The 23,284-nt window shown below is 39.2% G+C and overlaps 1 pseudogene; it reads right to left on the bottom strand.

Annotated features, from left to right (window-relative positions):
* Positions 1 to 21,479: 21,479 nt before the first annotated feature.
* Positions 21,480 to 22,108, bottom strand: LOC129030633 (large ribosomal subunit protein uL6-like; annotated as a pseudogene).
* Between the last annotated feature and the right edge of the window lie 1,176 nt (positions 22,109 to 23,284).

The following is a 23,284-nucleotide window of genomic DNA, read 5'->3' as shown; positions in this document are numbered from 1 at the left end:
ATACATGTTTTATTGCCTGCAATCTACTTTATGATGTGTTGGTGAGATTGGCACTTTTTTTGCACACAAAATCATCAAAGTCCAAATTATTTTCGGACAAATAGAACCACCAAATAACAAAAATTTCAATCTATGAGTTTTAAAAATATAAATGAATACTGTCTACTCATTTAATAATTTTCATTCAAAATATTTTTTTTCAAGCATATGTGTTTTAGACTGAGGTTATTGAGGTCTTAGCTCTATAAAGAACCAGTGTTAGATGTGGGAAATATTAGAGAGATGAACCATACTTAGCATAGTAGAAAATATTATAGAATTGCAGTTAGAAGACCTGGTTTGTAATCTCTTCTTACTTCCACCTTTCAAATTTACCCTCTGCAAGCTATTTAGCATTTTTAGCCCTTAGTTTCTTCATTTGGGAAAATGTAGAAATATTATCTGACATGTTCACCATTTCATAATTTGTTCATAATTTGTCATAAAATGCTCAAAATTTTTAATTCTGTGGAGTTTTATTGTTTTTACTGTTCATTATTCTTTTAAAAAATTGATCTTATTGAAAAAACCTCTTTTGGGTTCTACAACTTTAAATCAATGCAGCAGGCAGCAATGGAAACAAATCTCTGATAGAAATTCAAAAAGAAAGAAAAACTGATTAGAACACCACGCCTTCTGGTATTCATAGCAACACTTATATCATGTTGTTCCTCAGCTCAAATAACCTTTGCTGGCCCTTCTCACATGTATAGGTCTTAGCCTTCACCTCCAACCTTGTGTCTCCTCTCTTCTGTTGCCCCTCTGGGACACTATCTATGTGCCCCAGACCAGTTGAACAGCTTGGCATTTTCTGAATATTTCATGGGCTTTTTTTTTTCTTTGTCTCCCCCTTCTTTGTTGCTGGTGAATTGTGTACCTCCATCTTTACTCACTTTAAATTTTTTATAATACTCATCCTTCTTAATTCCCTTGCCACATTTTTTGTTTTTTGAAGCTAATGTCGCTTATCTACCCTGGCACTTGGAACAGTGTGACACATTACAGACAATCAACAAATATTGCTGGAAAGTAACTAGGAATCCAGAAAGTGTCTAGTGATTTCAGATCTATAGAACACGTTGTTCTACAAGCCAGTGAAGTATCTTAGGTTTGATGGCTTTTGTGGAAGATAGATATTAATGTTCTTCTGGAATTCTTTGCTCTGTATTTGGAGGACATCAGCAGATGACCATCTCTCTTATCTCGAATTGGGCCACTCTCAACAACTCTGATGTGGAAGCTAGAGGGTCCAAATTTTACATTTTTCTTTTAATTTTCTGACTTATCAAGGCATAAGAATTACCTAGAGGTTTTTCTACTAGTTCATACATTATCATATTCAAGATATGTCATGATTAGCTACCACCACCACAGCCCAGGAAGGCAAAATTTTGATGTCTTCTTCATGGATAACAGAAATCTGAAATCCTAAACGGAAGGGATTAATTCAGAGTATTGCTAAATGAATGGTGACCAAATGTCTGTGTTAGCATATCCATCATTAATGAAGAGCATTTGGTTAGCTTGGAAAAGACCAGGTTTGCTATGACCTTCCCCAGAAAGAAGAACAAGAGGTTGGACAAATGCAAGTATTGGATCTGAGTGTTTCATAAATTCTTTACTTCCAGTATGCAAGTACTATCTAGAGTGGTTTTTCTTACCACTGGGCTTCAATACTAGCAGTGATGTAGCCTGTTGGATTCCTGTACATACTTCTTGGATACTTCATTGTAAAAGGGGTACAAGATGCTTTTTAATAATTCTTTAAACTTACCACGTATCTTAATATTGGGTGAAGCAAGGTTACTGGGAAACATTATTATTATTAATTAGAATATGTGTTTGTATATAGTCAAGCATTGGGAGTATGCTCTTTTTCATATTCTATTTAGTTAGCTTCAAGGAGTAATGATGCTTCTCAGCATCTGAATCTCAGAGAGCTGGAAGACTGGCAACATATACGTCATTATGTCCCACAGTGTCCATTTCAAATACAGAATCTTCTTAAGACCTGGAGTGAGAGCTGTGTTAATTGCTTACACAAATATTGGCTAACACTTTTTTTTTTTTTTTGAGACAGAGTTTCACTCTTGTTGCCCAGGTTGGAGTGCAATGGTGCGATCTCGGCTCACCACAACCTCTGCCTCCTGGGTTCAAGCAATTCTCCTGACTCAGCTTCTCGAGTAGCTGGGATTATAGGCATGTGCCACCACACCCGGCTAATTTTGTATTTTTAGTAGAGATAAGGTTTCTCCATGTTGGTCAGGCTGGTCTCAAACTCCCAACCTCAGGTGATCCACCCGCCTCAGCCTCCAAAAGTGCTGAGATTACAGGTGTGAGCCACCGCACCCAGCCAACACTTTGGTTTTTAAACTGTACCCTAACTTTGACAGTGGAAAATTTTATGTAAGTGTATCAACAAGCAGATAGGAGATGAGCAGGCCTCTAAAATAGATGTTCAAAAGCTCCCCTGAACAAACCTCATGCGTTGAGTAGGATAATGCAGTTTAAGAAGGAGAAAAGTAGTAAAGGGGACCCCCTTGGCCTGGCGGATATACCTGTAACATGAAGAAAAACTCGAGTTTGGGTCTCATCTTAGAAACTTGGCCCCTAATGTATTTAAATCAACCTTAGCATTCTGGTGCATCACAATATACAAATGATGAATGAATTATAAAGTGTTTAGGCCTCAGAATACATATATTGACACAGTTCTTGAGAAGAAGCAAATCTACTTCGTGTTTCTGCTCATGTACATAATGCTCTTAGCAGGTCTGCCAGAGAGTCTGTTGGGTCTTCCAATAGGTGTGGAGTGTGGAAACCGTGGGTAGTTGAGTAGTTGGCATTTGACCGGCCCTGGCCTTTCCAATAGCATCCAACAGTGAATCTGGAGCTGTTGTTTAGATTGGTGCTGTTATCTTATTTGAGATTTGAACTTGCTGTATTTCGTGTTTATTCTGTACCGTAAGTTGCTCCACCTAAGATTACCAGTGGCTTTGAAAACAAGTGTCTGATGAATGGTTTTTTTGTCTCCTCTTTATTTTTGCCAACTGACCTTTGGCCTGTAACTATAAATAAAGATATTCCTGTCTTGAGTGACTAAATAGGAATGAATTTAGAGATGCTCACATAAATACTATACTATTCTATAAACAGTGAAAGGACTTGGAGAAGCATTCTGAAGTACTAGGAAGATTAAAATTTCTATTGATTCTTATAGCTGACATCATGTGGTAGATTAAAGATTTCTAAGACATTTCAGAAGACTTTTTGCAATTGGAATGTATATTTTACAGTATTTTCCTAATATAGATATGGTAACTCAACAATTGAGAAGTTGTGGGTATTTTTGTTTGTTTGCTTCATATATCAGCATTGTGTCAGTGACTAGGCAGTGCTTAATATTTCTTTTTACCCCTTCGCTAAGTTTTTGATGGCTTAATTTCATCTGACACTTCACACGAGTCCCTAAAACACCAAGACTGTATAATTCGTATATCACAGGTGACAGTTCATGGATAACATATCATGTTTGGGTCTCTATTAGATCTGCTATAATCTATGGGCCTTGTGATGAATAAAGAGAAAGTGCTCTATCATAGCGTTCTATCACTATTACCTGGAAACACTGCACAGACGCTAATTAGAGGAGAGTTTTCTAAAGGCCTAGAGTAAGATGAAAATCACAAGTAACTGAACCACAATCTCCCAGCAAGTTTCAAGCCAGAAGGTGCTGGGCCACAGAATGATCTGCTGTGGTTTTAGGCCCCTTCTTTATGTGGCTCAGGCAAACTTTGGTCCACAACTGCTTGAACCCACGCATCCACGTATATCTTCTGTCAGTTCTCCAGTGCTTAGAAGAAACTTCAAGCACTATTGCAAATATGCAAATATGTGTTGCATATTTTCGGGCCTTAATATGTTCTGAAAACCATACTCTCACTATTGACACAAATCAACTTAATTTGTTTTCATCCACCCCAGGAGAAAATGGGTTAGCCTGAGTTGTTAGAGAGTTCTTTGAAAAAAGAGGCTCATCTTTTTTGGGTTCTATAAAGTGCTTCTTAACTTTCAATGTGCATACGAATTCTCTGGGATCTTTTTCAAAATGCAGATTCTGATTCAGTAGATCTGGGTGGAGCCCAAGATTCTGCATTTCTAACAAGCTGCAGCCCCCTGTCCACACATTGAAGAACAAGGTTCTAAAAAGAACTCCTTGAAGTTTATGCCTGAAGACAGTTCGTGGCAGCTCTGAGTTGAAGATAGTGAGGAATTGTTCAGATTCCAGTTAGAAACCCATCTGCCATAGCATGTGTCCTGTTTATTTCCATTAACAAGTCCTGTTCTCATTATTGATCTGACCAGCCTTGAAGGGTCAGACTTCATCCCTGAAAGAACATCCTGCACCCTGAGCCACAAGGAAAACCATCCAGCAAGGGGATTAATTTCACCCCTTTCCGTATTGACCCTCCACTAGGGGAGCTAGTATTTCTGGCCCTGAGCCAGCTGATCTCATCCACAAATTAAGCTGACAGTTCCTCCCAGCAATAAACGTTGTCTTGGAGCCAAGGCAACATTGATTTAATCGGTCTCAAGCAGACTCACTGGCCACAATTTCACAGATTCCTGAGGGAGAGCCCCCCACTGCGCAGGGGTGCTGCAACCCTCTTTCTTTCCTCTTCTTCTATCTCCATCTTCACTGATGCTGCTGGTCAGTAGGTTGGAACCGCTGCACAAGACAGGACGGAGTGAGATGGGCATTGATTAAGGTGAATGGGACTTAGATTAAGGCAGAAGGGACCAGGATCTGGGTCAGAGGATGAAGAACAAGGACTGGGAAAGAGCAGAGAGTGAAGAAACATAGGAAAGTAGTTTTCTGTAGATTTGAGACTATTTGATGCCTCTCATAATATGTATACTTTCTCATGGAATATAAAGTCCATAGATATCAGAAACATAAAAACTTCAAAACTGGAGGAGGAAAGGAGTCTTTCTTATTCTTTGTGTTTATTAGAGGTTTGCAAAGCAACAACTAGAACAATGGAATCCTGTTAAGTAGTAGTTATGTGGAATATGGAAAGGAATTCAGTAACTGAAATGGATGACTAAGAGGAAGCTATTTGCTGGGTATATGTGAAGTCCAGTGAATAGATTGGGTGCTAGACCTTTTTCTAATGCTTCAAGGTCTGGGATTCACAAACTCCCTCAGTTTCAAGGAATTCTTGAACCTCCTGAGATTATATTTAATATATGCCAGGTATAATTTGCATATATGAACATTTTCAAAAACTGAAATAAGTTCCTTTTCTTTCATTAGGATATCAGAGTTGTTTGCAGTTTATAAAACCTTAAGCAAAAACAGTGCCCTAAGAGAAGGACATTTTGGCTATGTGGCTGTGATGTCTGGTAAATTACTCTGTGCTCCAAACTTGGTCAGAAAATACTTTGTAATAAATTAAGGAGAAAACGGAACCCAACTCCTCCAATAGCAAGAGCTAAGACTGACACTGGTTTTCTTTGTTAGGATGAACCATTTAAGCTAAGGAGAACTCAAGAGGTGATGGTGAGGAGGGAGCATTTACATTGAAAGGAAACTCAGGCCTAGAGTAGTATAAATAACTCATCCAGTGTCTCTTGGCAGAGCTAGAATGAAAACCTGTCTCACTCTTAATCTAGTGCACTTTTGTACTTCACCCTAAAGTTCTAATTTAGATGTCACTGTCAAAAATGTGCTCTAGCTTTCATTTTTTATATATTTTTTTTTTTTTTTTTTTTGAGGTGGAGTCTCGGTCCGTCGCCCAGGCTGGAGTGCAGTGGCGCAATCTCAGCTTACAGCAACCTCCACCTCCCAGGTTTAAGTGATTCTCCTGCCTCAGCCTCCCGAGTAGTTGGGATTACAGGCATGAGCCACCACACCTGGCCTCTAGTTCTCTTTTCTAATTCAATTCCCCCCTCCATGATGACCTTGAGGGCTTCGTGTCCTTGGCATATACCCTTAGACCCAAAATTACTTAGTGATTTTTAGTTTTTTCTTGTTTTATTGCACAATAATAAAGTTAAAAAGATTGGTTTCCATTTTCAAGACCTTTTTACTTTTGCTATTTAGGCAAAACCCTATTCTAACATTTCACAATATTGTAAGAATGCAGAGGGCTATAAATCCATGCCTGAATCTCAGTTTCATGTATTCTGTCTGTGTCTATAGATTCTCTAGTCCCATATGGGTTCATGCAGTTGCATTATGCACTCTGACATCCATGTCATGTCATGTTTATCCAACTGTTTTACTACTAGTCAAAATCAAAAGTTTTTTTCCTTCCCAGTTCTCCCAACAGGGCCTTCCCAGCTTAGAGAAAATGAAGCTGTCGGCCATCAGTTTATACATCATCACCAACGATAAACATGCCAGGATCAGAACCTGCATTTTGTTATCTGACCACTGTTGATGGCAGGGAAAAAAAGACAGCTTGATTTTCATTAGCTGAGCTGACCCCCAGCCCTGGGAGCAGTGGGAAAAAAAATACACATTTTGACTGGAAGTAAACTGAGGAAACATGACATGGAGTCAGGGAGGGATTGTAGATCTTTCCCAGAGGTGTGATTTTTTAACAGACTGGCTTTTGGCATTTGAGGAAAATCTCAACAACTCTCTGGACAGAATTTTCATAACTGTCCACTTGGCAGGGCTGATGTGTGTCTTGAAATAATACTCCTTGATTTTATTGTATATGCTCTGGCTTTTGTATACAAATGGTCTTGTTTCCTGAGGCCTGGAAATGTAGACAAGTTTCCCCTTCTCCTGCATTTTATCCCCTTTGTATCTGTGGCCTCTCACAGAGTGGCTGGCACAATAGGTATATAAGAAATTCCTCCAAAAGGAGTTAAGTGTTTATGTGGGGATGGGAGCTACCTTTTATTTGCCATATGATAGGGGAGAAGGAGCAGAGGCTTTGGGGGTCAGATGGGCCTGAGAGTATCAATCTGGAAATGTCACTTACTGATTTAATCTCAATGTCTTCATCTTTATTATGGCTGTAAGACCTTCCTCCAAGAGATGTTAGAAATAAGTGATTAACATGGCTGCATGTAGTGGCTCATGCCTGTAATCTCAGCACTTTGGGAGGCCGAGACGGGTGGATCACCTGAGGTCAGGAGTTTGAGACCAGCCTGGCCAACATGGTGAAACCCCGTCTCTACTAAAAATACAAAAATTAGCTGGGCGTGGTGGTGCATGCCTGTGATCTCAGTTACTCGGGAGGCTGAGGCAGGAAAATTGCTGGAACTCAGGAGGCAGAGGTTGAGGTGAGCCAAGACTGTGCCATTGCACTCCAGCCCAGGCAACAACAGCGAGACTCTGTCTCAAACAAAACAAAACAAAACAAAAAAAGTAAGTGATTAACACTTATGTGTAAAGTGTTGGCATGTAATGAGTTCTTGATATAGGTAAACTCTTTTTCCTCTTTTGGTTGCTTCTCTCTTTTGGTGTAAATGCTGGATGTGCTAGAAATCTAGAGCTAGCTCAGTACAACTTTTACATGAATCTTATGGCCTTTCTTTTAAATTTTCTCTGTGATAAAGAAGGAAGAATAAAAGCATTAGAATCAGATAGACATAAAACTCATTCTTCTTTTTATAGAGTGTTCAACTAAAAACAAGGGTCTCGACACAACCACTGCCTGAAACAACATATATTAGTTGCATAACCACCCCTGTATCTATAAGCAGTTATTTCCTATTTTTCTATTGTATTTACGCTTAAAGGTAATGTTTGTGGCTCTAACAAAAGATAGACAGAAGAGCTTTATGAAATAGAACATAGGGGAGGTATTGGGAGAATGGAAAGTAGTGGGGAAAGGACCAGGGTTTGGGCAGGGAAGAGAAGACCAAGGCAGCCGGAGGGCTGAGGGTTTGGCAAACAGTGCATAACCTTTGTTGTACTGGTTGGAAAGGCTGCCCCGGCCTTCTTTTTCCATCATCTGGATGCCACCATATGGCTACTCTATCTTGGCTGGGGTTTTCAGGGTTAAGATTCAAATCTCTTCTTCTTTTCTTCTTTAGAACTATAATAAAAACACCAGGAGGATCTTGCTCCCTCTGGCCAAGAATAAGATGAAAGAACAAAGGAAACTTGATTCTATGCCCAGAAATTGAATTTTCCTTATTGGGTCCATTTTTAAAACCCTGGAGTAGAAGATTCACCTGGACTTGGGGCATTTCATTTGGACTAGGCTTAAGATCCTAGGGTAAACAATTGGAATGCTGCTATACAGACTTGGTGGATGCATTATGAGGTGTGTGTGGGAGGGTGGGAGGTCGGGGGAAGATTAAGGAAATACTTTCAGTAAGAAAAGTTAAGACTTCTGCTAATCATTGGTAGTGAGGCAACAATTCCACTCAAGGACATTCTCAATTCATTTGAACAAGTATTTGCCAATTGCCTGCTCTTTGTGGGTCAAGGAGGGCAAAGGGTTCTCTGCTCTCCTGGATGTGGTATTATGGTTAGGCTGAACAGCTTACACAGGAAACAGTCAAAGAAACAGTATAAATAAAGCACTCAGTTGGCTATTGTTAACTGGCCCCAGTTTCAATAATTAGTCTATAGTATGGGAGTAGACAGAAAGGTCAGTGATCAGTGCTGATTACTGAGGAGTTCTTGTAGCAAATTTCATGAAAGAGGGAATCCTAGCAGGGGATACAAGGTAGAGTGCCTATCTCCATTTCCTTTTTTTTTTTTTTTCTTTTTTTGAGATGGAGTTTCGCTGTTGCTGCCCCAGGCTGGAGTTCAATGGCGCGATCTTGGCTCACCGCAACCTTCGCCTCCCGCGTACAAGCGATTCTCCTGCCTCAGCCTCCTGAGTACCTGGGATTACAGGCATGTGCTACCAGGCCTGGCTGATTTTGTATTTTTTGGTAGAGATGGGGTTTCTCCATGTTGGTCAGGCTGGTCTCGAACTCCTGACCTCAGGTGATCCACTTGCCTCAGCCTCCCTAAGTGCTGGGATTACAGGCGTGAGCCACCGCACCCAGCCCTCCATTTCTTGATACATTCTTTTCAGGTCCTTTTCTGTGCCCTAAGAAAGAACAACAGTTCGCCTCATGTGCCATATTGTCTTTGTATAAGTGTTCCCTCTGCCTAGAAGGATCCTCTTTGTTTTTATTTGTTCTTTTGATTGTTCATTCATACATAACCTGGTTGAATCCTACTTATCTTTCAGAACTTATTTTCTGTGTCACCTCCTCCTCCAGGAAGCCTTCCCAGAGAACTGACTCCCTTCCCCTCCAGCTGCCCCTGGATTGAACAGGGTGTTTCTCTTCCATGTTACATCAGCACCTATGCATACCTTACATACAGTGAAATGAGGGCAAATACTGCATCCTTGACCAGACTCTGGGCTCCTTTAGCACAGTAATTTGTTTTAGCTTGACAGTCTATAGTCAACTCAAGAAAGGTTTTTTTGAGTGAGTGAATAAGAGAATACCAGATAAAGAGTCATGAACATCACATTGCTCATTTGCTGTTTTTTCCTGGGGAGAACATTTTTATAGCAAGGAGTCCCATTTCAGAATCAGAATTTCTAATGCATACCTTATCCCTGAAAATTGTGCCCTTGTCTGGCAGTGATTCCTGCACACCCAGAAGAAGAAACCTCTTAGCATTGGCCATAGGTGATCACGTGCCCCAACTCTCTTGCTGGGAGATGTATGGCTCCACGTTCCTCCAGGAGTGAGAATGCTGAGGCTGGCTTCTTCTAGGATGAATGAAGGGTCTTGGCAAAGGCTAACTGAACAAGCCTTGGGGTCCATTTGGAGGTTGACCTTTGTGTGTTGTGCAGCACACGCTCTGCTGGGAATGGGTGCTGTGTTTAGTGATCTGCTTTCCCTGTAAGAGATGCAGAGATGGGAGGCCAACCAGAGAGAGGTTAAAGATGTGGGAGCCTTACAGCTGGAGATCATTAACAACAATCAAGACCAACATAAAAAGGCAGCAGGACTTCCCTCCCTCTTGGCCTTGGAAGCCATCTGGATAGAAGAAGTTTGGTTTAAACTTTTTAGCACTCTAAGATGGTTTTTTAAACTTCTCCATAGAAGTCCCTCAAGGTTCTAAAATCTATCCTTCAAAGCCCCTTACCAGAAAATCTGTACCCTTTTAGAATGGAGCAGATGACTGATAACATAAGCAGCGTACTTACTTTTTTTTTCTCAGAAATACCTGGTAGGCTCAATGGATCTTTTTACACATTCTGAAAGCCATGAACTTTTTCTAATTAGAACTAGACAGGATTCTTCAACTGCCCCACCCTCATGTCCTTTCTAAGGGCCCACCGTCTGCCAGAGCTGGTTGGAATACAGGTGGACTCCTGAACCTGGGGCAGCCCAGGGACTAAGACAAGGCCTGGCTAAATGAATCAGACTTTTTTCCCACCAAGAAAATTAGAAGCAAGGACAGAGGGAATTTGCAGCCTGTGATGGACCCTTGAGATGTAAGGTCAAGGTCTGATAGAATTAGAGCTGGGTCTGCTTTCCTGATGTCACCTGCACACTGCAGTCATGAAAGGCTGGGTAGTGAAGACCTGAGAAAGCAGCCAAGTGGAGGGGATGGATCAAATGTGCAGAGAGAAGGAAAGATGACACCCTACAGGCCCTAAGAGTTGGAGGCGATCGCCTCAGTGACTGCATGCAGGTTTCCAAGTCCAGGCCCAACTCTACTGTGTTTCCTGTCCTTGGATGCATGGATGTCCGTGACATCATCATTGTTGTGTCCATCTAACTCTCCTTTCGCTAGCTTGAGAGGTTCTCTATTCCTAGCAATAGAAAATGCTCTGAACTTGTCCCTGTCAGGCTTTACATGACCATGGCATTTATTTTATTTTTTTGAGATGGAGTCTTACTCTGTTGCCCAGGCTGGAGTGCAGTGGCGTGATCTCAGCTCACTGCAACCTCCAGCCTCCTGGGTTCAAATGATTCTCCCACCTCAGCCTCCCTAATAGCTGGAATTACAGGCGCCCACCATCATGCCCCGCTAGTTTTTGTATTTTTAGTAGAGATGGGGTTTTACTATGTTGGCCAGGTTGGTCTCGAACTCCCAACCTCAGGTGATCCACCCTCCTTGGCTTCCCAAAGTGCTGGGATTACAGGTGTGAGCAAACATGCCCTGCTGACCATGGCACTTATATTGCTTTTTCTGTGGTGACTGAAAGCAAAGTATGTAGACGAAAGTGGACTAAAGGGGGATGGTCAATGTTTGTTTTTACCTTCTTAATAACAACATAGTTCTTGGCCTCTGGAACCCACTGACTCTGTCTTTGTCATCTGTATCGTGCAACAGTTTGGGCCTTAATGGTATTCTGTCCTGCAAGAGTCTTTAATCTTTCTAGACTTGTAGTATTTTTGTTGAGATTGTGGCCAGCAATATGTTTCATGCTTTGCTTAATCTCCCCACATCAGTCAGTTTTGGGGCACAGCGCAGGCATCCAGCAGCTATTCCTTGACACGGGAAGGTAATGATGTGGATTCATGTTTTCCTCATATATATTAGTAAGTAAAGAAAACCACTCTATTCCTTCATATAATTTGCTTTTGAAACTTGTGCCATAAAATCAAAGGTGGAAGCTCGGTTCTACCCCCTCGTTTTGTAGTTGATACTTGAAGTGTCAGAGAGGTTAGTTTGATGATAGAGTTCCAGGGCCAGGGGACATTCTACGCCTTTGAATTTTTTTTTCCTTTCACACAAATTAAAATAACCTTATAGTTTTTTTGACCTGATTATAAAAGAATTGTATGTTTACAACACTCAGGGCCTGGTGTTACTATTCTCTCTGCCTAGAACACTTTTCTCCCCATGATGCTTGTGGGTGGGTCCTTTGTTTCATTCAAGTCTCTGCTCAAATGTAACTCTGAGAGGTCTTTGAACATCCTAAACTATAATAGCCCAGTAGTTGCTCTCAATCACCTTTCCCTGCTTTCCTTTCCTCCATTGCACATACTACCTGCAGACCTTATATTCTATTTTTGTTTATCCCTTGCCTTCCCCACAACATTGTAAGCCCATGAGCACAACAGGGGCTTTGTTTAGTTCTTGGTCATATCTTCATTGCCTAACGTAGTGCGAAGAACATAGTATGAAAACAGATATGCAGAATGAGTATATAGTATAAATGAATTGGAAAAATTTAAAGACTTCCTGAAGAATAGAATAGAAAATAAATATTACCCACATTCCCACCACCCCAGAAATAAATGTTAACATTTTAGTAGACAAAATCTTGAATTTTTTAAAGAAAGAGAACTTGTTTTTGATTAGTTTTTTTTTCATTGCAATGAATGTAGGTGTCTTTCCTTGTGACATCGGTAGTTGTCAGCCACAGTAGTGTAGCAGCAGTTAGAGGGTGCTAAAATCCACATTTCAAAGTCCTTCCCGAGACCGACTCAATCAGATATTTCAGATGGAGAGCCAGTATTCCTAGCTTTAGAAATGATTTGTATGCACAGTTGGAGTTGCAAGTTACTGGTCTACATCATTATTTTAGTTGCAAAGAATGGAAAGTTTTTTTTTCTTTTTGTAAAGCTAATGGACCCTTATAGGAATCTTAAACTATGACTAATGAAGCTAGACGTACCTACCAGTAACTGGGTTCATAATATGGCGATACTAACAAATATTTTTAGTACTTACTATGAGTTTAATTATATTTCAAGATACATGTACAGATGCTCCTTGACTTACCATGGGGTTATGCCCCAAGAGACTCATCCTAAGTTGAAAATATCGTAAGTCAAAAATGCATTTAATACAGTTAACCCATGGAATGTCATAGCTTAGCCTAGCCTGTCTTAAACATGCTCAGAGTATTTACATTAGCCTACAGTTGCGCAAAATCATCTAACACGAAGCCCATTTTATAATTAAGTACTGAATATCTCACATAATTTAGTGAGTGCTGTGCTGAAGTGAAAAGCAGAATGGTCCTATGGGCATTGGAAGTATGTTTCTACTAATCGTGTATTGCTTTTGCACTGTTGTCAAGTCAAAATATTGTAAGTTGAACCATTGTAAGTCAGAGAGTTTCTGTATCTATTCCTTTAATCCCCACAAGAACTGTTAAGTTTGGTTCCTTGTTATTGCCATTTTACAGATGAAGAAATTGAGACACAAAGAGTAATTTACCCACATAACCATCATATAGCAACTAATAAGAAATAAAGCTAGGATTTGAGCCCAAGGAATATGATTCCAGAGTCCATTCTTCTAACCCTGATACTATACAGCCCAATGGATTCTAATATAAATATAAAAATTAACATTGACTTAGTTTTCCAGTTTGAAAATAACTTTTGCTTTGGAAGGCATAATGGAACAGTGGAAAGACTTTCTCTGTCACATTTGAAGACATTTAGTGATTATCTACTTAATGGCTGGCTGACCTTGGGCAAATTGTTTAACTTCCATAGCTTAGCCATATCTGAAAAATGGAACAAAGATGCCAACTAAATACCTGTGGAGAGAATGAAGATGATACATCTGCAACCGTGCCTGGCACAGGTAGGTCCTGAATAAATGATAGTGATTAGCATCATTATCACTTCACTTGATCCTCACAGACATACTGGGAAGGACACAGGAGGGGCTTTTGGAAAGGTGAGCTGTACGGGGCTCGGTTTATTATGTTTTGCCTATACCTGTCTCCCTCCAATAAGCAGGGCCTGAATATGCTTTGACACATAATTTGATGGTTAAATCCTCTATTACATCATGGAACAAATGTCAAAAGCCCTCCCCCAACCCCTGTAAGTTGTAGAGAAAAAGGCACATGGGGATAGAATGGGGGTAAGAAGATGGGTGGCATATCTGCCTTTTCCGGGTGTCTTTATTCTATTTTACTAGTGAGCGATTTAATTTTACTTGCAGAATAACAGAGATGTTAATTGTCATGTCAGAGCTTTTACATGACAAGATACAGTTAGTTATTGAATAGATAAGGACAATTTCAATGCAGTACAGTTATGGTTGAGGTAGCACAAGTGAACAGTGACATTTTTTATTTAACTCCCTATTACATTAAAAAATCAAGTCCTTATGCCTTTTCTTAAGAAATTATCAGTCATCAGTCTTTTGAACTATGAGGCTTATGAGTTAAACGTGTCTCCAGAATACATCTGAGAAATCACATTATAAAGTGTCCCTTGCCTACTAGGTTGAGTCTACTCTTGCTCAGAATGTTCAAAACCTAAGGAGTAAAGGATAGGAGAGAGAAGTGAGTGGGCATAAAGTTGGAAGATAAGACAGAGATGGAAATTTTCTGCTGAGTGGGAGAGGCAATAGGAAGGAGACAGGAATTGAGACTGTGGCCAAGACACTGTGTGAAATGGTTACATGTCTTCTTCCCTGAAGATTCAGAGCTTAGACATTCTCAGACATGGCCAAAATATTACATGAAGTTTAGTCACACATCTCCAAGATTTTTTTCTACACTGACTTTTATTTACTTACCTCCTATGTACTCTCGAAATACTCTACTTAGGCTTTCATTATTGAACCAGTTCATCTCTCAGAAAGGCCAGCAATAACCCATATGCATTCTTGGCTTTTATCTTTGTAACCCTTCAGCATCTGTTTGGCATTGTTTTGCTCTCTCCTAAGTGAACAAACATGCCCTTCCCTTGCCTTATGACAGCGCATCTTCTGGTTTTCTTTCTATGAGTTTGACTACTCCTACTCAGTAGCCTTTATCAGCTCCCTCTTTTCTCCCCAGTCTTTAAATGTTGAGAGTTTTCAAGCTTTGTCCTTGGCCCTCTTCTCTTTGCCTGCTGTGCCTTTCCACCAGGCAATTTTATTTATTCCCATAGCTTTAGTTACATTTTGCCTTGCATAATCACTACACTGATGACTTGTAATTGTATAACTCTAGAATTGACTTCTCTTTAGACTCCTCTGTGAGCTGCACCTCACCCTGTTTCACGGACAAATGAAACCTCTCAAAAACTGGACTCGACATCCCTCCCATCCCAAACAAAATCTTTTTTTTTTTTTTCCTTGAGATGGAGTCTTGCTCTGTTGCCCAGGCTGGAGTGCAGTGGTGTGATCTTGGCTCACTGCAACCTCCATCTCCTGGGTTCAAGCGATTCTCCTGCCTTAGTCTCCTGAGTAGCTGGGATTACAGGTGCGCCCCATGACGCCTGGCTAATTTTCATATTTTTTTAGTAGAGACGGGGTTTCGCCATGTTGGCCAGGCTGGTCTTGAAATCCTGATCTCAGGTGATCAGCCCACCTTGGCCTCCCAAAGTGCTGGGATTACAGGCATGAGCCACCATGCCTAGCCCCAAACAAAATTATCTTCCACTTTTTCCCATGGCCACTTTGTGTCCGCTCTCATCATTCATCTCTAAACATTCACCGTGTCCTATTTGTCTTACCTCCACCATTTTTTTTGGGTTTGTCTACTTCTCTCCTTCTTTACAACTAAAAAGCAAAAAGTCTCAATCCCTGAATGTTAGAGAATTTGCCTCTCCTACCAGCTTAAACATCTCCTCTGCTTACTGTCTGAGTCCCAGACCTTTTAGTACGCTCGTTTCTCCCTGGCTAAGAGTCTTCACGTGTTCTGTTCCCTGTCCCTGGAGGTCACTAACCACCTCCACATGCTAGGTAATTAATTGCTGCTTTTTCACTTCCTCAAAGAAGCATTTTCTGACCTTCCAGGTCCTTCTGCTATATGCTTTTATTATACCCTACCATCCTATTTTATTCAATATTTATCACAAAGTGTAACTAAGTAATTAACTAGGACAATACTAGTCAATCTTTACCGTCCCAGTGAAATAGTAAAATTCATGAAAGTAGAAGCCTTTTGTCTATTGTTCTGTGCTTTCACCCACTGTACCTAGAATAGTGCTTTACACACTGAAGGCACTCAGTAAATATTAATTGAAAGAAAGATAAAATAAAGAGGAAATTCCTTTGTGGATATATAACATTCAGGAAAAAGTCTGGGCAAAAAAAACAGTCCATTACTAAACCTGGGAAGAATAGTTCAAAGTTCTTTCTTTCTACATTGGGCAGTCTCTCTGAATTTTTTTTAGTCAATTCTTTTCCACCTGGCAAAATATATGAGATGGTGAGATACTTTCTCTGCTACAAAACTTCAATCAAATAAGGGCAGTCTTTCCATATTTATGTTGAGACTATATGTCCAGTTGTATAAATGTTCCTTGCCTCTAAAGAGGATTCTATTAGTTCCTTTTTCCTCTGTTAAAAAGTGAGAAAGTTGAAAGCTACTATATTCCTGATTGCTGAAGCATGTTTCTGATTTAAACCCACATCTCTATGAATTTAATTTAATGATATATTGAAGATGGTTGAAGGGTATAAAGTTCTGCGCTGGTATCAGTGTGAGTACACCTAAGTAATTAGCGAGGAGTGTAAATACTTTCTTTAAATAAACTGCTATCTTTTTAGCACTTGAGGGAGATTTCATCTTTATCCTTATTTCCTTGATTAAAAAAGAAATCATATGGCTGTTGTAACTCAAAGGTCTTACTCACTTCATAGGCATTGCTGACACTGGAAGCCATTGCATGAAGAGGAAAAGAAGGCGAAATTCTCACTCCTAACAAAACTGTCACAAAATTACATTTTCACATATCTGAGAAAAAAAAAAAGAAAACACAATGCTATTCGTTTCTGACTTGGCTTTTTCAACAGTTAAATACAGGTGGCAAATGAGTAGCATTACACAACTATTTTATAAAACAACTCCAATAATTAGTACTGAAGTCTTGTGTGGAACAATATTTGGGAGATGGGCAGCTGAGAAATGGTATAAATGTCGAGTTACTAGGATGGGGACTTATTGGAAGACTGTCCAAAAGGTAGGAGAGAAAAGGAACAAGTGACTGTGGAAAAGCAGAGGGGAGGGGTGGTTTAAAGAGATCAGAGAGAACAAAAGGATGTGGGGCAGACTGCTGAAAGTCCATGGAGGATTGAAAACAAGAAGTGGAATTTTGAATTGGATGTACATATAAGAGGAATTGATTGAGGATAGAGGAGTGGGATGTAGTATTTCAGAATTATAGATGTGAGGAAATGGACAGGGCCATTGTCCACATGCATTGATGCACTGACCTGAGGAAAGGAATGAGTTCATCATGGTAAAGGATTGGGAAGTTGTGGGGTATTACATCAGCCTCTGATGAGGTCCTTCTCTTGCCTGCCGTTTTTCTGAGCCACTGGCAAGATCTCCCTTAACAATATGTTTCCTATTTTCTAACATGAGATCTGATGCTATTTTGTTTCTTTAAATTTTAAATCATACGAAGGAAAAGTGTTCTGATCGCTAAAGAGATATCCCTAAATTGTGAGAATCTTTTAATCTATCTATCTATCTATTTATCTATCTATCTATCTATCTATCTATCTATCAATCATCCCTCTGAGTTTGGAAATGTTTAAATTTATTTATTAATTCAAATATGTATTTTATGTTTATGTCTTCCAGTATATGAAAGCATTTCATATTGAAGAAGGTTTCTAGTGATGGTAAGGGGTAGCTCTAGAAAAATAATGACAAGAAAATTTTGATTCAAAATAGGGAAGAGCTTTCCAGAATGTGGAAAAGCTCTAAATGCGATAACTTGAGAAATGCTGAATTCTTCATAGTTAAAAGTGTTCAGATATGGGTGTGAGACAGCAGCTTGGCAGGAATGTGGCAATAACAGAGGCAAGTCAGAAAGCCTGGACTAGGAGGCTTGTTATCTTGTGGCCCAAAGGCAGGCCATGTTCTCCCAATGTGTTTCCCCAGTCCTTTTTGGCTTTCATAATTTTTAAACTAGTTGCCAACATTTAAAAGTTGAGATAATTCACAAGATACCAATTTTCAGCTTTTCTTGAAAAACTAGAAAATCTGACAATAGTGCACTATCCTTAATAAATGACACACCTCGGAGGAAAGTAGCTATTGTCCCTTGAGATGGTGCGTAAGATCTCCTGTTTGTCACAGGCCAGCACAGTCCACTTCACACAATCACATTACTTCTCTGTTCTTTGTGAACATTGGAGTTTTCACCTGGTTTATTTATTTTTTCCAATCCTGAGATTTTCCAAATTTATGAAAATTTCAGAATGTTTTTCTTTTTTCATTTTAGATACTTTGGATTTTGAGTGTGGTGTTATTAGCTGGTAGTCCATGGTTAATATATTCTATGTTTGATATAGAAGTGAGAAGATCCAGGGGAGATAGCCAAAGTTAAGTTTCTTTAATGATTTTAAGTTAGTTATGTCAAAGACACCTCATATTGATAATCACACATCTGATTGGATCAATCCACTATATTGCTTACAAAAGTGGCTATTCTGTAAGTAATATTTCTTTATGAGTAGATATACGCTTTTCTTCATAAAGCACGATGCTTGAAACTGTAAGACAGCAATGAATCACTGTCATAAATCTTATTATAAATCTTCCAGGAATGTTTTAAACCAGATTGCAGTGATTTTTGCAGAATGCATATAGATTCTAGACATCCATATTTTATAAGCACCTGTCCTTAACTGCAAGAAGTCTGAAACAAATACATTTTGTTTGAGAGTTTAATGTCCTGTAATACTTTAAGATGTAACTAAAGATTCAGAAACTTCAAGTCTGTTGAATTTTACCATATACCTCAATGGCATCTTCTTTGCCTATCTCACTGGCAAAAATATGTTCACAATATATCCCACTTTATCAGTGCTGTATAACTCTAGTACTCAAGTCCTTAGAGGCAAGCAAGAGATAAAGAAGAAATGTGTTTTTTTCTTTTTTTTTAAACCTAAAGTCTATTACCTTTTTATTGTAAGAAATATACCTTTAAGACTCCTCTCTACTGCTTTTGATGCTTGCTGTGTCTGTAGTCAGTACATGTCTCATGAAGATCTACATAATGCATGTAAACATTTTGATCTGAGGACATTTCCCCATTAAAGAGAACAGAAAAGCAGAAGATTTTTAAAATACTTTTTAAAAAGAGGGTGTTAATATACATATAATTTATAAATAAACCTTGAAATAGCCATAAGATATATGTGGCAGATGGTTGAGTAAATGTGGTCAATATGAAGACTTCCACAATTGACTCAAGTGGGTAAAATTGATTTTTTAAACCTATAACCCATTATGAGTATGCATTTAACCTAACCAAACTCACGTGGTGGCGTTTGCATTCTTATGTGGCTTGGATTTTCTGTCTCCTGTCTAGCAAATGCTAAGAATGAGAAAGAAGAGCTCCTCTTGGATATGTCTGAGATCCATAAAGATATGTTTTAAATCATGGAGGGAGATAACCTTTGGTTTCTTTTCTTCCTGTTTTTAAAATTCAGACTAACTCAGTGTTGTTGTCTTTATAAATGATAGTAGGTATTGCATTTCAGAGTGGTCCCACTTATTTTTTACGACCACTGATGAGAAGTGTGTCATTTTTTGGAATGAAGAAGGTAGAACAGAGTTCTGCAACCTCTCTATTTGTCATGGTGAAAATTTAGCAGTTTATTGACTTTCCTTTTTCATTCATGTTGACTTGTCATCCTTCTTGCTCTCTGGTTTCCTAATCTTGGTAGCTCTTGTTTGAGAGCTTGTCTTTGTTGCAGTTGTTTCATTTTAACATACTTCCTCAATGATGTCTCCTCTAGGTTGCATAAGAGCAAAGTTAATATTTTTGAGAACATCCTTTCTCCAGCCTGATACACTTCGTAGAATCATAGGAAGCTGGAACTGTAGGGAATCACTATAACCATGTAGTTTGGCATTCACAGACCGGTGGTCCACCAGTGCTCCTCTCAGCACTGTTTAGTTTGGCTGACATAGTGATTGTTGTTTGTTTTCTGTTTGTTTTTAATCTGAATCTCTTCAAATAAGGCATATGTTTTTCACACCGCTATGGCTCACAGTCCACCTTGATTTCCCACAACTCCCTACTTGACACATTTATGCTACTTACCTAGCCTATCAAGTGTCGTGTGTAGTAACTTTAATGTACACTAAACCATGACATTTCCATTTTTTTGGATTTAAAAGATAGTTGAATATTAGAAATTGTGTATGTTGTGATCTTGTTGTTTCATAGACAAAAAAGTAGAGGTCTAAAGAATTAATCCCTTCTTCAAAAATAAGAGAGGTACTACCATCTCAAAACAGATGTATTTTTTCAGGGATTTCTAGGTAAAGGATCATTTTACTAGATTGACAGACATTACCTATTAAAATGCGGTTACCTCTGGGATTTATAATTTTTGAAGCCTTATCACCAAGCATATATGTATTTGAATAATTTATTTCACTTCCCTCCTGAGAGTAAGATTTGATAGGTAGAGGATGATGGAAGGAAATGAACACTAGTGTTCAAGAGAAAAAGAAAAGGTACCACTGAAGAAAGAGTTAGGGCACCCATGAAGAAAAGACAGAGAGAGAGAGGACATGCAGAAATAAACTTTAATTCTTACACCTACAGAGGGACATAAAGAGAGATTCACAGGATGGGCAATCAAGGAAGACTAAAGGGAACACAGCTAGCAATTCACAGGAGCTAAGTGGAATTTTCCTGAAGTTCTGTTTTCTCTGTAGTTGTACCACTTGTTTTATGTGGATTAATAGTCATCAGAATCAATATGCTCTAAGTGATGTAAGTGAATTTTAGCATTTTTTCATTTAACAGATTCGTAGTGTGAACCATATTTAATCAGTCTAAAATTGGAAATAGATTATTTGTTGCAGGGCTCTAAGTTATGAGTTTATTTGGTAATTGAGTTGGGACAAAGATATGATTACAGTTTGTTCATTATATGCACTATGGCTTAAATAATGCCTCTGAAATGCATGCATGTAGATAAAACTGCATCTATGCACCTAAGGGAAAAAGTCCTGTCCTTTTTCTTTCAGAATATTGGGAAAATGGGTTCTGATATTGATTTTGGCAGTTAATAAAAGTAAAGAGCTGTAACATTGTAGTGTACTCTAAAAATTACAGGGAACAGAGCCGCTTAATTACAAGTGGCCAGTTTTCAGCTTCATATTCCTATGCTTGTTATGAGAGCAATAGGAATTATTCCTGATTTTTCTAGTTCCAAACATGCCAAGAAAACAATTGCCTTAACCTTGTATCTTCACATTAATAAATCCTAATTATGTTCTTAGTACTGAATTGTACAATAATATCCTTGAAAGTTTATACAGTGCTTGAAGCTACATCATCTCCTTAGATTCCTATGACAACCCCACGAAGTGAGCATTGGTATTATCCCCATTTTTCAGATGGGAAAGGTGAAGTTGGGCAAGATCAAGTGGACTGCCATGAAGTGGCGGGGGTGGCATCAGATCAGAGTCTGGATCCTTTTTTTTTTTTTTTTTTCCAAATCAACAGGTCTTTTATTGCATCATTTAAATATCACAAGTAGGTCTTAAGTGTCATCTGGCATCTTCTTTCTGTAGCCGGGCTAACTCTTAGATCTTATTCATCAGCCTGCTGAACAGTTCCTTTTTCAGAGACATAGATACCATCCAAAAATTTCCTGATATCCTTGTTTTTAACTGTTGTGGCTTGCTGAATCAAAGCCGCTGAATTTGAAACAAGCTCAATGTCATTTCCTTCAAGGATTAATTCATCTTTCTGGGCTTGAGATACCGAACAAGCAACACCTGGTCTCATCCGAACCCTGCGGATGTATTTTTCACCCAAGAAATTTCGGATTTCAACAAGAGACCCATTCTCCTGGATAACGACGTTGATGGGGAAGTGAGCATACACAGACCTCATCTTGTAACGGAAGCCCAGTGTAACTCCCTTGATCATGTTCTGTAAATGACTACAAATAGTCCGAACGGTAGCCAGTTCCTTTCTGTTACCCTACCATTTGTCAACCCGGAGCCTCTTTTTTTTCTTTCCAAGAAGACTGAGTTCTACATTGATGTGATTGAAGTCCCTCCGCAGGGTTCCTCTGGGGCCCTTCACGATAACTGTGCGTCCCTTCAGAGTAATGTCGACATTTTCTGGAATGTCGACAGTCTGATTGCTGAGAATGGTCTTCATTCTCGCAGTAGACGCAGCAAAGCGAGTCTGGATCCTTTTACTCTAATTCCCTTGCTTGTTCACTCTTTGGATAGAGGAGAGGAAAAAGCAAAGAAGCTTTGTGTCCAGACTCTTTAGCACATTGACCTGTTTTGATACCAATGGAGAGGCTCCAGAAAAAGTTCAGAGATGGCATGCAGATTCTGACAAATAGAGGCTTCTCTAGCCAGTAGACTTGAATATACTGTAGAGGAAAAGCTACTGTGCCCTGACTTCATGGCAGGTCAGAGCTTATATTGTCATGCTGTTTTTCTGCTTAAGGGGCCATGGCTCTCTGCTTTTCATTATCTAGGAAATATCATATTATTAACCAGGGGCATTGAGGGATGTATATGAGAACTAGTGGCACAAATGTGTATAGATGATATTTCCCAGTGGTCTGCTAGAGAGAGCCTTTTCCAGTGTATTGTGGAATTTCAAGCCACATTAACAGAGAGAATCACTATTCACTGTATCCCTTCTGTCCATAAGGGAGGAAAGTATATAGGGAAGAATGTTCAATTTCTGTTTCTCTATAGTCACAATTTAAAAAAAAATTGATAAGGAGTGTCAGTCTTCACAAATGAGAAAATTCAGTTAGAATTATTGAAATGATAGTGCTTTTTGGGCAATTATATGAAGATGGCTCATTTAAAATCAGATCTTTCAGTGTTAATCTAAAAGAGAATTTTCTATAATGCTATCACTGGGAGGAGGGTGGCTCTGTGACTGGTAGTAGGCTGGTAAGTGAGGGCTAAAATTGACTTCCTCATAGAGCATGTTCATCACTTGCAGAAAGAGCAGTGCAAGTACTTATAGGGGCTGTATTAGGGGAGAGGAATTTTGGGAGAGGGTTATGTCAACTTTCCAAACATTTTTGTAATGAGACTATACTAACTAGAAAAAGAAAATATGTTTATAATACAATGAGTAATAAAAGCCTTTATTAGATGTTACAATTGTGTTATCAGTTCTACAGATAATTTTTTTTTTTTTTTTGAGATGGAGTCTCGCTCTGTTGCCCAGGCTGGAGTACAAAAGCCTTTATTAGATGTTACAATTGTGTTATCAGTTCTACAGATAATTTTTTTTTTTTTTTTGAGATGGAGTCTCGCTCTGTTGCCCAGGCTGGAGTACAATGGCACAATCTCAGCTCAATGAAATGTCTGCCTCCCAG

Source organism: Pongo pygmaeus, chromosome 12 (assembly GCF_028885625.2).
Source record: "Pongo pygmaeus isolate AG05252 chromosome 12, NHGRI_mPonPyg2-v2.0_pri, whole genome shotgun sequence".
In the NCBI taxonomy this organism is placed as follows: domain Eukaryota; kingdom Metazoa; phylum Chordata; class Mammalia; order Primates; family Hominidae; genus Pongo; species Pongo pygmaeus.
This window is presented reverse-complemented; position numbering and strand designations above follow the sequence as displayed.